Source organism: Microcaecilia unicolor, chromosome 2, assembly GCF_901765095.1.
Source record: "Microcaecilia unicolor chromosome 2, aMicUni1.1, whole genome shotgun sequence".
Classification (NCBI taxonomy): domain Eukaryota; kingdom Metazoa; phylum Chordata; class Amphibia; order Gymnophiona; family Siphonopidae; genus Microcaecilia; species Microcaecilia unicolor.
The window spans coordinates 470,975,410-470,988,519 of record NC_044032.1 but is presented as its reverse complement, the minus strand read 5'-3'; the positions used below and the strand labels follow the sequence as shown (position 1 = coordinate 470,988,519).

Genomic DNA, 13,110 nt, shown 5'->3' with positions numbered 1-13,110 from the left:
CCAACAGGCTCCCTATGGCTTGCATCTGACCTTGCACTGCCTGGAGCAGAGGTACATGCTGTTCCTTGGCGGCTTCCACCACTTGCTGCAAGGCCTGTTGAGCCCCCTCCTGCTGCTTCTGAAACTGCGCAGCCATCCAGTGAAGCATTTCTTTCTGCTCCATCCTGCCAGTCTGGAATACCCTGAAAAGAAAACCAAAAACACCAAGTGCATTACCACTTTTTTAGTAAAAGGGTCCCTCAAAGTCTAAGGAACAGTTTTAATAGTCAGTTCTGATCAGGATTTAGTGCTAAAATCAGTAAAATAAAGGGAATCGCAGCCTCCTTCGTGAAAGACTCCTAAAAAGCCATAAGCTACAAGCTATCATCAGAAATCAGGAAAACACACCATGCCCTTCATGTCTTCTTGAATGGAGGATGCCCTGGACACAGGTGGTATAGATTACATAGGGACATGGAGAACCTTAGTCGAATAATATTTAAATATCTCAAGAGACGATATACCAAGAATCCATGGAAAGTTAATCAATTGTATATTACAGTGGCATGCTACATTTTCAAGATTTTCAATTTTAACTGCCAAATTGATATTATCCTTTGCAATAGAATCTCATTCCAAACATTTGTATCCAAACAAGATTAAAACTTTTCTTCACATCCTTATAAAGGTAGTAACTGAGACTCCAGCCTTGCCACCTTTTAATTCCAAGACAGAAATCTATTCAACAGTTTGAGCAAATAGTACCAATAGTGTCTGACTGAGAGTAACCACCATGTTCCACGTATATAAGGATTATATCCAGGAAATCCAGGAACAGAAACAGACTGGGATGCTGAAGGTGAATTCCCCATTCCCAAAGAAGTGTCCACAGTTCCAAACAGCCTTTACTGTAGGATCTTTCTATTCTACAACCCAGTTGCAGCCTTTACTTCTTGTGACCTTCACAGGAGCACTGATGGCATCACTTTGTGATGGATCCCGTGCTATGACATCAAGAGCATTTTCTGGATTTTCCAGAGGCATCTGCTCCTCAGGGCTGAGCAACATATTTTATTCGGGGGGGGGGGGGGGGGAGGAAGGAGACGGAGGGAAGGGTGATGTCTCTATTCCTCCATTAGCCTTTCAAAGCGAATCATCCTGACACACCACAAAATGTCCAATGAGTCTCAAAAGGGTGAGGCCAAAGCTACAGAAGAGTTAGCTCCAAGTATTCATTCTGTTTCTTAGGCAAAGTCAGGGAAAATAAATAGGTCTTAGGTACACAGAACCTCCCCTCTGGTGCCATCTGGGATCTCATGCTATTGTTTTGTTTTGTCTTGTTTTTAAAAGAGATTAGCAACATTTGGTATGATTTATCACTCTGTTTTGCTTCACAAATTGATTGAGTTTGGGATTGACTGTGATGATCTAGCCCAGCTTCAATCATACTTGCCAGATCATATTAAGCAAGTTGCACTTAGGTGGGGATGTTTCCAACTAGAGGTCTCTATCTCATGGGGTCCTGCAGGTTCTGTTTTATGATTAGTCATGTTTAACATCTATATTTATCTTTGTTATGACCTGTTAAAACACTGTTGGGCTCATTTTCGAAAGAGAAGGGTGCCCATCTTTTGACACAAATTGGGAGATGGGCGTCCTTCTTCCAGGGTCTCCCAAATCAACATAACCGAAAGCCGATTTTGGGCGTCCTCAACTGCTTTCTGTCGCGGGGACAACCAAAGTTCCCGGGGGCGTGTCGGAAGCATAGCAAAGGCGGGACTGGGGCGTTCTTAACACATGGGTGTCTTCGGACGATAATGGAAAAAAGAAGGGAGTCCCTGATAAACACTTGGCCGACTTTACTTGGTCCTTTTGTTTTTTATGACCAGGCCACAAAAATGTGCCCTAAATGACCAGATGACCACCAGAGGGAATCAGGGATGACCTCCCCCTACTCCCCCAGTGGTCACTAACCCCTTCCCACCCTAAAAAAAATGTTTTAAAATACTTTTTCCAGCCTGTATGCCAGCCTCAAATATCATACCCAGCTCCACGACACCAGTATGCAGGTCCCTGGAGCAGTTTTAGTGGGTACTGCAGTGCACTTCAGACAGGAGGTCCCAGGCCCACCCCCCTACCTGTTAAACTTGTGGTGGTAAATGTGAGCCTTCCAAAACCTATCACAAACCCACTGTACCCACATCTGGGTGCCTCCCTTTATCCCTAATGGCTGTGGTAGTGGTGTACAGTTGTGGGGAGTGGGTTTTATTTGGGGGGGGGTTGGGGGGCTCAGCACACAAGGTAAGGGAGCTATGCACCTTGGAGCTTTTTCTGAAGTCCACTGCAGTGCCCCCTAGGGTGCCCAGTTGGTATCCTGGCATGTGAGGGGGACCAGTGCACTACGAATGCTGGCTCCTCCCATGACCAAAGGGCTTGGATTTGGTCGTATCTGAGATGGGTGTCCTCGGTTTCGATTATCACCGAAAATCGGGGACGACCATCTCTAAGGTTGACCTAAATGTGGAGATTTGCGCATCCCCAACCGTATTATCGAAACGAAAGATGGACGCCCATCTTTTTCAATAATATGGGTTTCCCCGCCCCTTCCCGGGAACGTCCTGTGAGGACGCCCTCAGGAAAACTTGGGCGCCCCGTTCGATTATGCCCCTCTATGTTGTACAAGATAGTATTTAGGTTGATCATTGTGTCATTTTTCCCCTTTCATTTACCTGAGCACAGTGGTGTGCTGGAGCCAGCTCGCACCGGCTCTGCAGAGCCGGTTGTTACTTTTTGAAGTTTTTTGTGAGCCGGTTGTTAAGCCGTCAGCAGGGACTTTTTTTTTCTCCACAAATTGCTTCGAAAGGCTGGAGGAACGCATCACGCATGCCCAAACACACCATCTGTCATCTGATATTGGTGCATGTGTGGTGTGTCAGCCCCTGTCTCCTCGTGCTGCACTGGTAAGGCTAGGCAAGAGGTGGTTGTGTAGCGTTCCTGCAGCTCAGTGATTGTGTAGCTTCCTGGCTGTCTGGTAAGAATTTTACACTTGTTGCTGGGCCCGTTTGTTGGGGGAGAGGGAGGAGGTAGGACAATGGACAATGGAGCATTGTCCCCCGTGGCCTGCCGCCGCCCCCCCCCCCAAACACTTGCACTGTCGTGTTTTTTGCCGCCTCCCTCCCTCGCATGTCGTCGTCGTCCTCCTACCGCCGTAGAACAGGATCGGATATTCTCTCTCTCCCCGCCCTTCCCGCTGCACTGCCATGAACCAAAAAATCGCATCGACTCCCGCCTCCCTCCCTCCCTCGCATGTCGTCGTCGTCGTCCTCAGGAAAAGATTCTCTCTCTCCCCTGCCCTTGCCCTTTTTTCCCCCCTCTTCTTGCATCGCCGCTCCCTCCCTCGCATGATGTCATCGTCCCGTCCTCCTACCGGTAGAACAGGATCAGATCATGCCAGCGTCGGGGTCCTTCCGCTGCCACGTCCCGCCTACGGCCTACTCTGATTCAACTTACTTGCTGTTTCCGTGTAGGCAGGATGCTGCAGTCAAAGCGGACACTGTCGGGAGCTGGGACCAAGGAGGTGAAATTGAGCCTGTTGTGCTGCCTATCTACTCCACGGTAAGGAAGCCAGTTTGATAAAAAATCTCTGTTTTCACTGCCCCAGCTGTCATCTCCTCCTCTAGACAGTCTGCTGCTGCCCAAAGAAGCAAACCTATGAGCTGCTGCATCTTCTGTAACAACTCTAAAGCTGTTTCAATTGGATAGGTAGTAGTGCCTTAAAAAGTAGAGGTCAAAAGTTTTGGGTTTTATTTTTTACTTATTGAACAGCTTTTTAATTTATTTGAAAGCTTCCCATTATAAATTTCATGATATAACAATCAAATATCAGTAACATGCATCTTAAAAAATTATTATAGCTGGTAGAAACAGCAATTTTAAACTCTGTATTTTGTGCTCATTTTTCTACACTATAAAAATAAATAAATACACTGTCTACAATACAGATGGCCAAATTTCAGTGGGGATATCCTGTTTACTGATGGGTTTATTTATTTATTTATTTATTTATTTATTGCATTTGTATCCCACATTTTCCCACCTATTTGCGGGCTCAGTGTAGCTTACAATACATTGTGAATGATGGAAATACAGTTTGTTACAATGCGATTATAGGTTATATTGTGAGGAGTTATGGAAGACGGAGTTACATTGTGAAGGATTATGGAAGACAAAGTCAAGTCAAAACATCTTTGGGGCATAGAAACTATGGAATGTGACATTGGGGAAATGATAGGATGATCGAATAATAGTAAGAGGGCTTTAGGGTATGACAACTTTATCTGTGGGTAGATTTTAGGTGTGGAGAGAATACAGGGGAAGAGAATTCAGAAGGGAGTGTATTGATGCATTTCTGTTAGAGTGTATGGAGTTCATGTGTTTTGATCCTTGCCGTAAGTTTTTTCAAAGAGATAAGTCTTCAATCGTTTGTGGAAGTCGGTTAATTCGTAGATCGTTTTCAGGTTACATGGTAGTGTATTCCAGAATTGCGTGCTCATGTAGGAGAAGGTAGATGCATGTAGTACTTTGTACTTTATTACTTTGCACTTAGGGAAGTGGAGATTGAAGAAAGTTTGGGATGATCTTTTGGCATTTGGGTTCATCTTCTGCTGCTGTTGTTGTTGTTGTTGTTGTTGTTGTAATCTACCATGGGAAGCCTGGTATTACAAAGTTGATGGAATATATTGAAATTAAATGGAAGTAGAATTAAACTCTCCTTTCATCTGGGTCACACATGGAATCAGATCTTCATCTGTTTTATAGAAGTTTACCTTTTAGATACACAAATGGATTATTCTGTTTTGAACATGTTTCAGGGGGAAGTGGTTTTATTAGTCAAAATAAATATTTTGTTTCATGCAGATTTCTTTTGTTTATACATAAATGCGCTATATAAGGCCCTAATGCAGCCCATATTGGTTTTCTTATATTTTGTTCTTGTGATAACTTAATAGTAATGAAATCTGAAGTGTCCCCAGGTAGTGTACATAAACCAAAAGCTGCCTGAACTGACTGACTGTTAGAAGGAAAAACGGCCTCAAAGAGCTCACTGATATGGTATATATCTACGGAGGTGAATCGGATCACACAGATCCTCTCTTCATCATCAGAACGTAAAAAAAACCTTCAAAACTGGAGTATAAACCACAGAAAACATGTGGCAAAACATACAATAATTATGCAACATCAAATGAACTCCAGGATTGGCTGAGCTATAAACTTCAGGCTAAGCAATTGGTAGAATGTGCTTAAATACAAAACCGGCACTTATCTTAGATAATTAGTACCACCAGGCTTGTCCTGTGCCTGTGTCTGCTGAACAAGTCCGTGTGCACCAATCGCACTGTCTGCTGCTGCGGCAGTTTAAATCATCTCACCCCAAGCCTTGGCCTGGTTTGGGGTGAGATGATTTAAACTGATCCGATTCACCTCCGTAGATATATACCATATCAGTGAGCACTTTGAGGCCATTTTTCCTTCTAACAAACAGTCAGTTCAGGCAGCTTTTGGTTTATGTACACTACCTGGGGACACTCCAGATTTCATTACTATTTTCTAGCGAGGTTATTTTGAGTTAGTCTTCACTGGACCGAACTTGCTTTCCTTGTGCCATCACTATCCAGCAGAAAGGCAGTGTCTTAAAAGAAGGAGGATAAAGAATTAAAAAAAAAAAAAAAACATTTAGCACACATTATTCCAAGGAAAGTCGGCTTACATTTGAAAATACAGTGAGACAGAATAATAGAATTCAGTTATATCATGGGAGCAAATAGATGGATATGTCTGAAACATTTGAGATTAGCATATATATGATATATACCCAACTGAGCATTTAAAAGTTTGTCCTTTAATGATACCATATGTTCAGAAAGCCATAGCCATTTAGTATAGGTAGTTATTCAAAGATTATCACATATACATACACCAAAACAGGCATCCATCACATCACATTGCAAAAGAAAACAACTGCTACAGAGTACGTCCAAAATTTAATTTTTATTTCCTTATTTCTTTCTTCCAAAATTTCAGACAATCACATGTACAGATCAGTAGGAGGACCCAAAGCATTCCAAAACAAGTAAAGTCAGAAACAACACAGTTTATTGTTCAACCACCCTTAGGATTTACCTTGGGTTTAAAAAGCAAAACCATGTGCATATCTTTTGTACCAATAATGTATAATAAAGTTACATTATCAGCTCCAGACTCAGTCAGACTCAAATCTGGAAGGAAGTTTTTTTGAAAAGTAGTTTGATGTGTGTTAAGTAAAATCCAATTACACGTTTGCTACAATTAAATATTTCTTTAGCAAAGATATATTAGCAACCATTTAAATTCTGTATCCTCTATTTTGGCTCCACAAAAATGGTAACCCTACCTAGGTTGTTTTACCTTATTTATTCTACTATAAATAAATTTATAAATTAAAATGTAACAAATTATTTTCAGATTGTGATCCCTAAAATGCGAAAATGACAGAGTGATCTATTAAGTTATTTAAAAGTGAAGAACATGAGGACAGATACTGAAAATGATGGGAACGAAAGTCATTGTAGAGAGAAGCCAGCAGAAACAAATGTTATATCTGTTGAACAACCAGTTATTGAAGAAAACCCATCATGTTCATCAAAAGAAAAAACAGATAATCTTGCTTTTCCAGATTGTTGGACTGAGAAACAATTATCTATGTTTACAAAACAGTACGAATCGCTTGACATAAAAGAAAGTAAATTTGGATGCAAGGATTGTTCGAAAGTTCAGCATTTAGGGGTGTCAGCAGGAAAGCATGTCCATGTGTCCAAGGAATGGAGTGCATATTTAGTAACCCCAAATGGCAGTAATAAAACCACTAGGCAAGCTTCTATACGGAAAAAAAATTAGGGAACATGACGTTTCTAATTCTCATGCTAAAATTCAAGATTTGTTAAAAGAATCAGCTAATGACTCAATTTCCAGTTTAGTGCATAAACTAAATAATAAAAATATTGAGGCTACTGTAAAAGTTTTTAATACTATTTACAGTTTAATAAAACGTAATAGGCCTCTGTCTGATATAGAAGGGGCAATTGAATTACAAGAGAAAAATGGAGTTGATGTAGGCAATTGTTTGCATACACGTTACAGTGCAACAAGAATAGCAGAACACATTGCAAATGAAATTAAGATGAAAATATTTAAGAATATTATAGCAGAGAATGCCAAAATTTGTATCATAATTGATGAGGCATCTACAGTGTCAAAGAAAAGCACCCTAGTGATTTATCTCCAATGTGCAATTCAATCTGCCCCTGCACCTGTAATGGTATTTGTTGATGTAAAAGAATTGGTATCAACCACAGCAGAGAACATTTTCAACACATTATTGTCTACATTAAATGACTATGGCTTTGATATTGAATATTTGAAAGCAAACTTGATTTTGTTTTGTTCTGATGGTGCTAATACAATGTTGGGAAGAAAGTCTGGAGTAGCTGCAAAGTTGTTAGCAAAATTTCCTAAAATCATCATTTGGCACTGTTTAAATCATCGATTGCAACTATCACTTGATGATTCAATATCTGAAATAAAGCAAGTAAATCATTTTAAAATATTTTTTAGATAAAATATATTCCATTTATCACCAATCTAATACAAATCAAACTGAGCTACAAGCTATAGCTAAATAACTTGAACTTGAAATTATTAAAATTGGTCAAGTACTAGGGCCAAGATGGGCAGCATGTAGTTTACGAGCTGCTACTGCTGTGTGGCGTGCATATCCTGCATTATATATGCATTTTTCCCATTCTTCTGCTTATTCTGGTTTGGCAAAGAGATTGGCTAACATAAATTTCTTGCAAGACCTTGCTTTAATGATTGATATTCTTGAGGAATTTTCATTACTTTCAACTGCATTGCAGTCAAGATCAACTAACATCCAAAAAGCACACAAATTGATCAAATGTACCAAAAGAGCTTTAGAAAATTTAAGGATTGGTGCTGGAAAGCATGAATCTCAAATTGAGGATTTGATTAAGGTCAGATAAGTTTAAAGATATTCTATTTACTAAAAGTAGTAAATTCATTGCTCTTCCAAGGAATGTGTTATTAGAAAATGTAATTCAACACATGAACTTGCGTCTTTTACCAGACAGAAACGATGATGAAAGCATTGTTAATATTGACTGTTTTGATGTACTAGAACCATCTACTTGGCCTTATGAAGAATTAACTTCACCATGGATAGCTGGTGAAGAGAAATTTTGTCATTTAAATGAAATTTTAAAGTATGACATTGACTTGAATGATTTTCGAGATTTTGTAGACAGTAATCTAGAATCAAAAGATGTTCCAGTTCCTTCAACTATCCAGGAAGCTAGAAAAATAGCTAGCACTATTGCAGTCAGTAGTGCTGAAGCTGAAAGAGGTTTCAGTTTAATGAATGTAGTTTGTACGAGGGTGAGAAATAGTCTGACAGTAAATCATATATCACATTTAATGTCAATAAATTTATTGGGAAAAGAGTTAGCAGATTGGGATGTAACTCCATTTGTTAAATCTTGGATGAATAGCAAACATAGGTTGGCTACAGATACAAGAGTGCGGCAAAAATCAACCAAAGCATTGTGTGAAAATCAATTGGCCATTTGGAATTTACAGTAAAGAATATTGTATTTTTTTGATATTGTTTGTAAATTGGTTGCTACAGAAGTCCTTTGTACCAATAATGTATAATAAAATTACATGTTGTTAATACTTTACCAGCTAACTCTCTTCCTGGGAATAGCCAGCTCTGCAATTTGTGTGTGTGTGTGTGGGGGTGGGAGGGGGGGCGCCACGCAGAGGTGGATGGGGGAGAGAGCCTGTTGTTAAAAATTTACCAGCACACCACTGCCTGAGCATATTAATCTAATTAACTACATAATAAGAAGGTAATTCTGTCTTTAAAACAATCATCTAGTGGTCAGTTCTAAAAAAAGATGTAGGTGTCTGTTGTTTGTCAAGATGTTTTGTTCACTATTTCTGACTAGAATGTACTGTGTGATCTCTCTGTGCCAGTTTCTACTGAGATTTTCTATCTGCAAACTTATTTTGAGGGCTCGGATAAAATAAAAGTTGCAAATGCTGTGTTCTAAAACACTAGAAATCTTTTGTATAGTTTGGCAGACTTCAGTCTTGGCCTTCCTCCTTTTTCTGTTATGTCTTTAGCTAGTTCAGAATGTGATGGTCCATGTATTGACAAGCTTTCTAAGCACGTTAGCTTAAACCTGTCCTCTCTGCACTGGTTGCCAGTTCAGCAGCATGTTATGTTTTAAATCTGCAAAGGCAAAAAGCAGAGACAGTCAAGGGTGGGTATCACTAGAGCTATACTCAGGTTGATTTACTGATGACCCAACATGGCCGTGTTTTGGCAAGTGCCTTTGTCAGGGGTCCTTAACTCTCTATGAGGATAAGTTCAATATGTTTCCATAAACACTAAGGTCTTCACCAACAAAAAAAGTTGATCCAACAAAGACTCTGCTGCACTTTTAAGAGCAATATTGAACAGAAAGATTACACAGGCCCATGTCAAGTCATCAATACATTATTAATCTGAGTGTGGCTCCAATGACATCCTTATGTCCTTGGCCATCTCTCTGCTTTTGACTTTTCTGTTTTCTGCAGAACATTTTGTTCTTCTCCTGTTTCTCTTCTGTGTTTTAAAGCTGCAACATTGCTCTTCAATGCTCTGCAGAAGTTGGCACTTTTCTCCCTAACCTTAGTGCTGCAGTTTTATAGACCTTTTCAGTGATTGCAATCAGCCAGTCAAGAGTTACTTTCTGTCCTATTCTTTAACAAAGCTGTGGTAGGAGCACATGCATTGTCTGTGACTATGCCTCTCTACAGAATCTATTACCTCTTTTATCTAGACAGCAATTTACTTGCTTTTGTGAAAAAAAATGATGACTGATATGTTCTGAAGCTTTTGTGTACGCTATTGACCATCTATTCTTTTTTTGTTTTTTTGGACATTTTTCATTAGGTCTTTGCCAGTGTTTTGTCCTGTGTATCCTGGATTTAACATTTCTAAAATGAATAAAAATGCAACAAAGTTAGACTTATGAAAGTCTAAGACACAGGAAAAACAGAATGTGAAATTCAATAAATACAAAGAAAATATATGTGTAGGGTGTTTTTTCTAAGCTGTATTAAGCAGGGTTTTCAGTGCAGTAGACAGTATTGTGGGTCTACTAGAAAGGGAGCATTTATGCTAAAAATTCCATGTTAACTGCTTAACATGGGACTGGGCGGGGTATGGGTGTCCACGAGCAGGTGGAGGTATGGTCCACTGTGACAATTAGCATATGGCTCTGTACTGCACACTAGCTGTCATGACTGCCAATTATGCAGCCAAACTTACTGCTACCTCAAGAGGAGGCAGTAAGTGCAGGTTTGCTCCCAGCACAGGAGTTGTGGTGGGGCTGTTCTTCCTCCCCTTCGGTATCCCTTCACCCAATCCTCTAATAGCACTCAATTCCACCAGGAGTCATAGGGGCCATTTTGAATTGCAGACCCCCAGAGTGGTGGTGGAGGAAGGGAGAGAGTATACCTGGGGGTGGGGTATTAATGACAGAAGGCAGGGTTTTTCTGAGGGATGGGGTTTGTGTTTCAGGGGGCTAGGTTGTTGAGAGGAAGAGACTGATCCTTCCATCAAGTGGGTTCAGGAGGACCTGGATCTTTACATCAGAAGGCTTGAGAAGACCTAGAATTCTTCACTGGGGGTGCAGTGGAAGGATCAGGTACTATTGGGGGATTGGAGTGAGGGATGCCAAAGGTGGTGGTGGTGGGGAATGTCATTATACCAGAATTATATACATGTGGAAAATCATATGATGCTATTACCCCCTATCATGTTTTAAGATATATGAATCCAAAAATACTACTACTACTATTCATCATTTCTAAAGCACTACTAGACTTACGCAGCACTGTACACTTGAACATGAAGAGACAGTCCCTGCTCGACAGAGCTTACAATCTAATTAGGACAGACATATAGGACAAACAAGAGATAAGGGAATATTAAAGTGAGGATGATAAATAAGGGTTCTGATCAAGTGAATAAGGGTTAGGAGTTAAAAGCAGCATCAAAAAGGTGGGCTTTTAGCTTAGATTTGAAGACAGTCAGAGATGGAGCTTGACGTAGTAGCTCAGGAAGTCTATTCCAGGCATATGGTGCAGCAAGATAAAAGGAACGGAATCTGGAGTTAGCAGTGGAGGAGAAGGGTGCAGATAAGAGAGATTTACCCAGTGAATGGAGATCCCAGGGAAGAATGTAGGGAGAGATGAGAGTGGAGAGGTATGGAGGAGCTGCAGAGTGAATGCACTTATAGGTCAATAAGAGGAGTTTGAACTATATGCGGAAACGGATAGGAAGCCAGTGAAGTGACTTGAGGAGATGGCTAATATGAGCTTAATGACACTGGCGGAATATTAGTCGTGTAGCAGAATTTTGAACAGATTGAAGAGGAGAGAGATGGCTAAGTGGGAGACCTATGAGAAGCAAGTTGCAATAGTCTAAGCGAGAGGTGATAAGAGTGTGGATGAGGGTTCTGGTAGTGTGCTCAGAAAGGAAAGGGCGAATTTTGCTGATATTATAGAGAAAGAAATGACAGGTTTTAACAGTGTGTTGAATATGTGCAGAGAAGGAGAGGGAGGAGTCGAAGATGACTCCAAGGTTACGAGCTGATGAGACAGGAAGGATGAGAGTGTTATCCACAGAAACAGAGAATGGGGGAGGAGGAGAGGTTGGTTTAGGGGGAAAGATAAGAAGCAAGTCCTCCACAGCACCTGGTGGGAGCGCTGGGCACCTAGAGTGGAGGCCCTGAGTGGATCGGAGTGGACCTGGGAGTCACCACACAGAAGGCTGTAAAGGATATGCAGATGAGCTGCAAGTCCTCCACAGCACCTGAAAGGCAGCCGGTGGTAGAGCTGGGCACCTTTCATCCGAGGAAAGGCTTACCAGGGGTTAGACCGAAGCCAGCAATATCATAATCAAAAAAATGTACATGTAAAGACAACTTTGAAAAACAACATTTAAAAAAAGCTTATATTTATATCTCTCAATACTTATTATGAAAATATCTCAAACCAGTTTTGCTTTCTCCCATTTCTATACATTTCAGCATTGCAACTGCTACTTTATTTCAAACAGGTTCTCATTCATCATCACTCTTAACTCCAAACAATTTTCTATATGTTCTATATGCAAACTTTAAAAATTAAATTGGCCAATATGGCATACCCTCTCAAGTTCAAAACATGCTGCAATTTAAACTGACAAACCCAAGTCATCATCAGTCCACAAAGTCAAACCTTAAAGCATCATATTTGCACAGGTAGTGAGCCTGTTCTGTAAGAACACTTGCACATGTAAGTGTTCTTATGGAATACTATTGGCATGCCTAAATATGTTCACACACACATATGATAGGTAGAACCAGATTAAAGCATAGGCAAATGGGGGGGGGGGGGGGGGGGGCTTAGATGTGCTGAGGACTCAGGAGGTCCTGAATTGCAAACTGTCTTGATTTTTATTTTTATACAATTGTTTGGCTTTAAGACCGGTGTTGACTTTTTTTTTCTTAAATCTTTGAGTTTCTAACACTGAAAAAGCTGTGTGGGGAAAAAAAAACAATAAAAGAACATTTATTTTTGTTAATCAGAAAACTTGGACTAGCTCATTTTACTTCCATGGAATGAACTCTGGAAAAGATTCCACTGGTGATTCAAAGGAACTGACACTCCAGCGCACTGCTCCTTACTATCCACATTACATTGTCCATGCGATATATGTTATATCTCCACACATCCATGTCACACCCACTGGCCAACTCCCATGTTAGGCAGCAAATGAAGAATTATTCCCATGAAGGCTATCCTTATAGCACAGGATACAGTAGTGCGAGCCAGTGCTACTACATAATAAACCCTGCATTAGCTACTTAATAAAGCTTAATAAAAGGGGGCCTTTTGGTTTTATACAACAAAACCAAAATTCTTTAAAGCAAGTCCACTGATTATGCCTCCAACTTACATCCCTAGAGTATTAGGAAT

General features: G+C 40.4%; 1 pseudogene; it reads left to right on the top strand.

Moving 5' to 3' along the window:
* The first annotated feature begins 6,489 nt into the window (after nucleotides 1–6,489).
* On the top strand, nucleotides 6,490–8,676 carry LOC115462569 (annotated as a pseudogene).
* The last annotated feature ends 4,434 nt before the right edge of the window (nucleotides 8,677–13,110 follow it).